This window comes from Grammomys surdaster, unplaced genomic scaffold (genome assembly GCF_004785775.1).
Source record: "Grammomys surdaster isolate TR1022 unplaced genomic scaffold, NIH_TR_1.0 182, whole genome shotgun sequence".
In the NCBI taxonomy this organism is placed as follows: domain Eukaryota; kingdom Metazoa; phylum Chordata; class Mammalia; order Rodentia; family Muridae; genus Grammomys; species Grammomys surdaster.
Genome location: NW_021604627.1, coordinates 2452242 through 2461768, shown reverse-complemented (window position 1 = coordinate 2461768; position 9527 = coordinate 2452242).

The window sequence follows — 9527 nt, the reverse complement described above, 5'->3', positions numbered from 1 at the left end:
GTGTGTGTGTGTGTGTGTGTGTGTGTGTGTGTGTGTGTGTGTGTGTGAAAGAACAGGGAGAAGTTAGTCATTTGCAAGCCAGGAAGAGTCCTCAGTAAGAACGGACTCTGCCAATATCTTGAGCTTAGGCTCTTAGCCTGTTGAACTGTGAGAAATAAATATCTTTCTGTTAGTTAAACTTACTGGTCCATGATATTTTGTTACAGTCTCAACTGAGTAACCCAAAACACCATTATAACATGTTTATATTGCTCATCAGTGTATCTCTTGCAAGAGACAGTCCAGATTGATTGCCTTGCTGTATTAAACAAACACCTCCAAATCTAGTGACTTCAAACAGCATCATTGAGTTAGAAAAGCATACCCTGCACTTGGGGACAAGATCCATGAGGCAGCCTGATGCCACTCTAGACTACCTGGAACTCAGCTTGGAGGATACGAAAACTGTTGCTGGAATGACTTGAGGGCTTTCACATTTTTGCAAACATTGTGGTGACTGATGCTGGCCATCTTCTAGGACACCTAAGAGTGTCCTCATCATACAAGCTAGTGAGAGGTACCTCACAGCATGGCTGCTGAGTTCCAAGTGTGGAAATCTCAAGAGAAAGAGGCAAAGGTGTAGTCACCTTATTTCTTTCCTGCCATGCTAGAGATGGGACAGAGGGCTTCCCACATTCTGAGTACAGGGCTTTGAAGTCTAGCACTGCCATCTGTAGCCTGAGCACCTAGGGCCTTGTGTTCTGGTAATGCCAGATCCTTGACTACACCACAGAAAAGAATTTCAGTGAGGTGGAGTGAAGCAGTTAGCAAGTTTGCTAGGGAGAGATAAAGAGACCTACGTACTTCAGACTTAAGTATGGATACTTAGAGATTTAAGGAATGTCACACACATCCGAGTTGAGAGAGAGAGAGAGACTAAGGAAGGGACAGCACACACCTCTGAAATATGAGCTTCTCAAGAGAGTAGCATGCTTTGATGTCTTTGTAATGGCTGTATATGTGCATTCATGTCTTTTAAAGTTATTGCTTGAAGGATGCAATTTACAATAAGGTTTAGCGATTAGATTTTTAAATTATGTATGTGTGTTTGTCTGTGTCTAAGTATGTACACTGGGGTACAAGTGCCCACAGAGGCTGAGTGAACTGGGTGCTCCTGGAGCTAGAACTAGAGGTGGTTGTAAGCCCCCTAATATAGTTGCTGGGAATTGAACTCAGGTCCTCTGGAGGAATAGTGCATGTTCTTAACTGATGGGCCTCCAGCCCCTACTCTTGGACTTTTGGGGAAAAAATTATATTTACTTAGTATGTGTGTGCATGAGTGTGGGAGTGCACATGATTCCTGTGGAGGTCAAAGGTCACTTGCAGAAGTCTGTTCCCTCCTTCTACTCTATAGGTCCTGGGGATCAACTCTTTGAGGCTTGTCAGTAAGCACCTTTTCCCACTGAGCTATCTCTCCAGCCCCATTTATTGCTAGAAGATGATTGTAGGAGGTTGAGCTTAGGAATGGGAGAAGAGAGCTGATACAGGTATGATCAAGGTCATAGACACTCTGGCCCTAAGTGCTTAAGTGCACTGCATTAGTAGTTTGTAACCTTCTTTGAGGTATCTTTGGAAAAAGAAGAGTCTATATGGATTGCAACTTTAATTTTTTCAAATGTCTACTTTTAATGATGATTCTTAAACACTTTAACCTCCCTTCTAGCCCACCACCCACCAGAGGTAGTGGAAAGGAAAAGATATGGGGGACCTGTTTAGAAATGGTTCTTTGGAGCAACTCCCATCTGTATTGTCTGGAAATCCACAGTTCAGTTCATAAATTCACAGAGGTAGCTTGAGCCACTCATAAACACTTCACGGATATATTAGCAGTCCAATTCGGTAGAGTCTGGATAGCAAACACAAATCAGCAACAGTGACACTACCTAACAGAGTCAACAGTGAGAGGGAGCAGCGGGAATGCCAGGAGAAGTTCTCAGCTGTGCCTCTCTCAGCGAAGCAAAGATCATCGAAGACTGGAGACCAACAAGCATTGCACAGCTAGCTCTATAAGCAAGTCAAGCCTCTGTTACTGTGGAGTTCTATTTATATTCCCTCCACGGGTCTTGCCTCAGTACCTGCATCTGTCTCAACTGACATCTCTCTGCCAAGTCCACAAAAGCAACAAGAAACTACAACACACCACCAAAAGTTTCTTGATACATTTTTCTCTATAAAGTCCCAACAAATAGAGCTCGACTACACAATGTAATACAGATACATGCGTGTCATTAGAAAAAAATCCTTCATCACATATTTTTCCACATGCTTACTTTAACAAAACATCCTTTTACCTATGTTTGTTTCAATTCCTTCATGAGTCTGCCTTAGTCTTTCACCTATGTCTACTTCAGAAAAACACTCCTTCATGTGTTTGCCACAACAAAACACCATCCAACACAACTGACTTTCTAAAAATCCCATAAGTTTCCACTTCAACAGGTGACTTTGACTTGGGCAGCTGGGAGTAGTGTTGGAACACACAACCTGGCTCTGCAATCCTAGCCAAATAGCCATGTGAGATCCAGGAAACTCATTCACCCAGTCTGAATCAGCTTTTCTGCTCCCAAGGCTGCTGGATAGTAACACGAGAAGCCGCCTGTGCTTCTGTCATAGCGTCCTAATGAGTCTGGGTTACACAGATTGACTCACCAGGGTTGGGCTATGAAACATCTTGATTTCATGTTGTCCACCTGTCCTTCTTTCCCCTCAGAGCGTTCCCGCGAACTGGCTCTATGCAGGCCTCGTGTGGCAAAAAACGGATGTCTCCTGCTAACAGCTGGTGTGTGGATGACGCTGGATGTGCACCCCACACACACACTGAGAGCCAGCTAAGCCCCCACCTAGGCTCCTGAGCCAAGAAAGTGGAGAATGACAGACAGGTACTTGTTTCCTAAGCAGCCAAATCTGGAGCTAACTGGAATGGTGAGATAGAGAAGTAACACATCCTGTGGACAGGAAGGCCTACGCAGACCCTAGCACACTGCGGATGTGTATATTGGCTATTTCTCTAATTGTTGTGACCAAATACCTGGCAAGAAGCAACCTATGGGAGGATGGTGGCAGGAAAGATACAGTGGCAGGAATGTGAGATGGTCGGTCACATGGAGTCCACAGTCAGAAATCAGACAGTGGAAAGGAAGTGAGGCTGGGCTGTCAAGCCTCAGAGCCCACCCTCCCCAGCCCCACCTCCAGCTATTCACCTCCTGCAGCAAGGCCCCACCTTTTAAAGGATCCTCATCCTTCCAAAGCAGCACCACCAGCTGGGGACCAAGTATTTTTCACCAGTCCATAGGGGACAGTTCACATATAAACCACCATAGCGTTTAATATGTGTGACTGGAATTTGACTCCAACCGAGTAATGGCTTTGTTGAAAGGCCTCCCCCGAGAGGACTTGCATTTTCATGAAGATTCTACCCTAAGGGGATGATTTTGTCATGGGAAAATTTTCCAGCAGAGCCTTGGGAGGAAGGGTATGTTTGAGACCACGTGGGGCCACATACACAAGTAGTGATAGCTCTGGGCAAGGCACAGCAGAGAGACAGGGAGGGACGGGGAGTGAAGGAGGGAGGGAGGGAGGGAGGGAGGGAGGGACGGGTTGAAGGAGGGAGGGAGGGGGAGGATGTGCCGGATGTACAGTTTCCAGCATCTTCCTTCCTTAGGAAAGGATCCACAGTGACAAAAACACTTGGGGAGCACTCACAAGAGTTATATAGGTGAGTGAAGGCCTCAGAGCATTTATGGGTCACTGAAGGGCTTCATAAATATTTAGAGCAATGTGAGTAATCTTCCAAGAGATCCCAGAGTGCTGCAAACTAGGCAAATGATACCAGAAGAGTGGAGAGGTCAGGGGAAGGGATTCCAGAACTTCGTCATGAAGATGGACGGGCATTAACTGGGTGATAGAAGAAGGGAAAGGCTTTGCAGTTGGAAGGAACAGTGTGTGCAAAAGGTTCCACAATGGGAGGTGGCATGACATATCTGAGGACGAACTAGATTATTAGTGTGTGGTTCTAAGAGTGTGGCAGATTACAGGAGGACCCTGGAAGGAGATAGGCCAAGGGAATCAGCAGAGAACAGACTGAGGGGAAATTGTAGCTATAGTGAGGATTTGGATCTTTATACAGGGAGCAAAGGAAGTCCACCGGAGAGTCTATTTCTTATTTTTATTTCTTTGATCCCAGAGCCCCATATGTGCTACGCAAGCACTCTAAGCCCACAAGCCCCACTGGAGGATTTAAGTGTGGTCAGATTTCTGTTGTTAAGTGGTCGTTCTGGATTAGCAGAAGGAGAGACTGAAGTGGGCACTGCAGTAGTCTAGGCAAGTGGATCTAACCATCTTATAACACAGTACAAACTATAGAGCAGAAAGAAATATGGGAGGCATTGAACTGATGCAAAATGTCACTCACCTCCCAGGGAGGACCAGTGCCAACAAACATGATGGAATGGATGAAGGGCTCTCTAACGAGCCCAAGCCTGGCATACATGGGTGTTCTCCTCCCTTCCCTCTCCCTTGTTAAACCTTTCGATTCCATTCCTGAAGCTAACTACCAAGGTTTATTTCCTTGTTTGGCCATGTCCTTATACCTGACTAACTAAAACTTCAAGGTCCAACTATCAAAACACCAAGGTCCAACGATCAAAACTCATTATTTGGCTACACCTGATAACCTGTCCAATCAGGACTTACTCACTCACCCGAGCACAGACTCCCCTTTTTCTCCTTAAAAAACCAGACTTGCAGAGACACCTGCTGCTATCTTTGTCCAATAAATACAGAGGGAGAGCCCCACATTGCTCCTCCCAGGATAATACATCTTTGTGCTGAGAATTTGGTGTCTGGGTGTGTTCTGTGCCAACTCCCAGCCCCTACAATGGAGATACCAAATTAGATTTGACTTCTAATTCTGACCATGCTTCTTGTGTTTCTATGGGCTGTGGTGAGCTTAAGCCTCCCTGCATTTCAGATTCCTTGGATAACTAGTAAGGATAAGTGGCACAGCAGGACACACCTACAGTCCTAGCATGCAGGAGATTGGGCAAGGATAGTGAGTTCAAGACCAGTCTGGGTTATATAGTGAAACATTGATTCAAAAACAAGCAAGAAAGAAGGAGAGAGAGAAGGAGAGTGGAAAAGAAAGAGGGATAAAGGAGAGAGGGATGGGAAAGAGAGAGAAGGAAGAAGCAAAGGCACAGCAGAGAGACAGGGAGGGATGGGGAGTGAAGGAGGGAGGGAGGGAGGGACGGACGGGGTGAAGGAGGGAGGGAGGGAGGGAGGGAGGGAGGGAGGGAAGGAGGAAGGGAGGGAGGGAAGAAGGCAGGAACAAACAAAGGTCTATCTTGCTGGGTTGTTGTGTAGGACTCCTGGAAAGAGCCCAGCATAGAGTCCAGCATGGTGTGGGAAATTAAGGCCAACAATAGCCTGTTCCATTTTTGTTACAAGTGACAAAATCAATACACATTTCTGGTACTCTTTGTGCATATTTGATTCTGCCATAGAAATCAAGAAAAGTGGGGCCACTAAACATTGTCATCAATAAATCTGTTAGTTACCTGGGAGAAATGTCAGACCTACGTGGAGGGGCCTAGCTGTGAACACTGATGGGGTGGAAGGGTCACAAGAGTCCTAATAGACTTGAGGTACTAAATATATGACACACTAAGTATTTACAAGGCACTAAATATTCATGATAAACTAAATATATATGAGCCACTCAATATTCACCCCCACCCCCATTGGTGACACTCATTCTACCCCCATGTGTCCTCTGCCCAAGAAACACAGATAGCATCCCTGGCTGCTCCACAGGGGTGTTGGTATATACTGTCGTGGCTACGCAGCCTAGTTCTGCATCTCTCCCACCGAGCTCATGTGTATGGTTGGCCACAAGCATCTTCCAAATATCCGCAGACTTCAGACGTCAGTACTGACGTCATGGACACGCTCAGTGGGGAGGCAAACAGCTGCAGCAGAGGGAAGCAGAGATTACATCCTGCCCCAGGATTCAGCCACTGTGTTTCTGCCTGTGGGTTCCCATCTCCGGTGTGTGACGCTTTCAATCAATTTTACCCACAGCTATTGAGGTTTTTCTTTCCTGATTTGCAAACCTTTCTTTTCTGGGCTTTCTAGGTTAGCTTGCCTGGGAGTCTCCTCGGAGGCCATTGTCCCATGGAGGTGAGTTCCCGTGTGATAAGTGAGTCACCATGGAGAAGAAAACCCTGCTGCTGCCACGGCAAGCGGCATTGTTCTGAACAAGTGAGGCATTGCAGTTAGAAGCAGGGAAGAGGAGTCCTGGCACCCAGCAAGCCGGCTCATGAACGCTGGGCTTCTCCGCCACGATGGGGACTTGGAGAGAAGTCAAGGTGACCAAGAGCTGTGCGATGGTGCAGAGAATTGAAGAGTGTCAGCTGTAGATGGCAGTGAACTCATTCAAAACCTGCTGTAGGCAATGGCTTAAGCGCACTGTCAATTTTCCTACTGTTGTATGAGACTTTTAATCCATTCAAATAGAATTGACAAAAAAAAAATTCCCCAATTGGAAAGTTGCTCCAAAACGGAGAGGTTAGCTAGCCATGTGGTGAGTGCTAGCTAGGTTGTGGTCCAGTTGTTTTGTTTTTTAAAAAATGTGAAAAAGAAAAAAAGAAAAAAGAAAAAAGGAAAAAAGTTCCTTAGTGATTCTCTCTCTCTCTCTCTCTCTCTCTCTCTCTCTCTCTCTCTCTCTCCCTCACACACACACACACACACACACACACATACAGACATACACACTCACATACATATTTACACACACATTCTTACACACTCACATACTTATTTATACATGCAGACACACTCATACATTCAAAACACACATACACACACACACACACACACAGAGTTAGGGTATCTGGTCCTCAAAGGAGGCCAAGAAATATAATTCTGCCATGTGTTTGGAAGGCAGAAAGCTGAGAACCATTAGTGGAATTCTCTGATTTGATTTGTAGAGAGCCCTTGCTTGGATACATAGGAGGTGCCCAGACTAGATGTCAAGACCCAGAGCCCCTAGACCATTTTCACTGTGATATCCCCTGCTCCCACTAGAGCATCATTCCAAACATGATGGAAAACAAGGGTGATAAACAACCATCAAGAAGGCAGGGTTCTAGATGGCTCAATGGGTAAGATTGCTTGTTGTGAATACATGAGGACCTGAATTCAGATCCCCAGCACACATGTAAAAATCTGGGCATGGCTGCACACACCTGTATCCTACTGTCTATCAGGGTGGAGACAGATCAGGAAGATCACTGCAGCTTGCTGGCCAGCCAAGTCTAGCAAAAAACATAAAAAGAAAACAAAACAACAACAGCAAAAACAAAACAAAACAACAAAAAACAGTGAGCTCATGGGTCAGGGAGATATCTCACCTTACACGAATAATATGGAAAGAGATAGGCCAGGACATTCAACTTCTGGCCTCCACAATTAAGTATACGTACAAATGTGCACATACACCACACACACATAAACGCACATGCATGCACAAGCACATGCACACATGGGCCAGGGATCACAGCAAGCCCAGTGACATGAGTTTGATTCCTGGACCCATATGGTGGAAGGAGAAAATCAATCTAGCAGGTTGCTGCCCTCTTCTAAGTCCCACAAGCTCATGTACACACACTCACACACACACACACAAACACAGAGAGACATATACACAATCAATAGAATAATTTTTAAAGAAGGCAGAGTCTCTGTCTTCCACAGTAACACATTCTGTGGCCAGAGGGGAAGGAAGAGTCTAGAAAAAAAAGGTAATGAAAAGGAGACACTAGAATAGTTGAGTGACCTTCATATGACCTTCCCAGCTTAACTAGGGGAATAGTGAACCACTTTTGGCTTTTTAAATAGAATTTATTTTAAGTAGCCTTGTTAATTAGGATTAATTAACAGCTAGTAGCTCCTGTTGCCTCCTAATTGGTGGTTTGCAAGTCAGAAAGTTTAAGAGGAGAGTGGGGTGAAGGTCAAGGTGAGGGGTTAGAGGGGCTTCTAGCTGTCTGGAATGAGTAATTTGAGATCTTTCCTTGTTAAAGATAAGAAATTCTCCCAACAGTCACCTTGGTCAGAGGAGCTCCATTCTAAAAGATGTCACATGTGTTTGGTTTACACTCATAAGTGGCTTTTCTGTGGCTTTAGGCCAATTAATAACACATTACCTGCCAGCCCTGGACCGACAATCCTTTACCAACCCCTTTCAGAGGCATTGCCCGCTTGCCAGAGCCTGTTCTAGCATGTTCTCTTTCATCTCCTGTAGCCATGCTAAAGAACCTTGCCAAAACAGAAGTTGCCAGCTCTCTGGGCGTGTCCCAGGTTTCCGTCTTCTGAGAGAAGGTGTGTCAGCTCAGAGACTTAACTCCAAGTGAACGGAGGAGGAGAGAGATGGAGTCTACATGGTCACCCAGAGGTTTGACCATGCACTGGGCAGTAACTGGAACTTTAGCTGAAGTTCCAGCATTGCCGTTTGCTAGCTAGCAGTGTGTGCCTGAGTCCATCCCACCTAACTCTCTGAGTGTGAGATTGATCTCTCTCTCTCTCTCTCTTTCTCTCTCTCTCTCTCTCTCTCTCTCTCTCTCTCTCTCCCTCCCTCCCTCCCTCCCTCCCTCCCTCCCTCCTTCCCCACCTCTCTCTCTCTCTGTGTATGTATGTGAGAGAGAGTTAGAGAAAAAACAGAGAGAGACAGAGAGACCAAGAGAGACACAGAGAGATATTAGGCAGTAAACCCCAAGAACTCTCCTGTCTGAGATTACAAGCTCCCCAGGTGTCTTCATGCTTGCATGACAAGTTCTCTGATGACAGACCCATCTCCCCAGTCCTTAATTCTGGTTTCTTACAAATTGATTTATTATCAATTGCTTTGAGAGCCAATACATTCCAGTCTAGTAAACAGCATTCTACTCAGCATATCAGCATGTAACATTATAAATAAATATGGAGTAATGAGACAAAAGTTTAGCCCAGATGAAACCATTACCACAACCTAAACTTAAGGCTAGACTCACAGTGCTCGACTCCAGGCATTCTCAGTATCAGCTAGGCATAGAGAGCCTAGCTGGCTGACTTTCTTAAATTATATTTGACTCCCCTCAGAGTCCAGAGCCAAGAGACAGTGTATTCTCAACATCTTCAACAAATCTAAATGTCACATGTTGTGATGCCTGTCGTCCCAGCGCTCGGGGGGTAAAGGTAGTAGGATCTGGAGTTCAAGATCATCCTTGGCACCATAGTGAACTCAAGGGCAACCTAAGCTACAAGAAGACCTTGCCTTAAAAACAAACCGAAATCCAAAAGCTTTCAAACAAGGGGCTGGAAAGATGACTCAGCGATTAAGAGCACTTTCTGATCTCCCTGAGGACCTAGCACCCACTTCTGGCAGTTTACAACTTTCCTGTAGCTCCAGTTTCAGGGAATCTGGTGCCCTCTTTTGGCATTCTTGGGTACTGCAT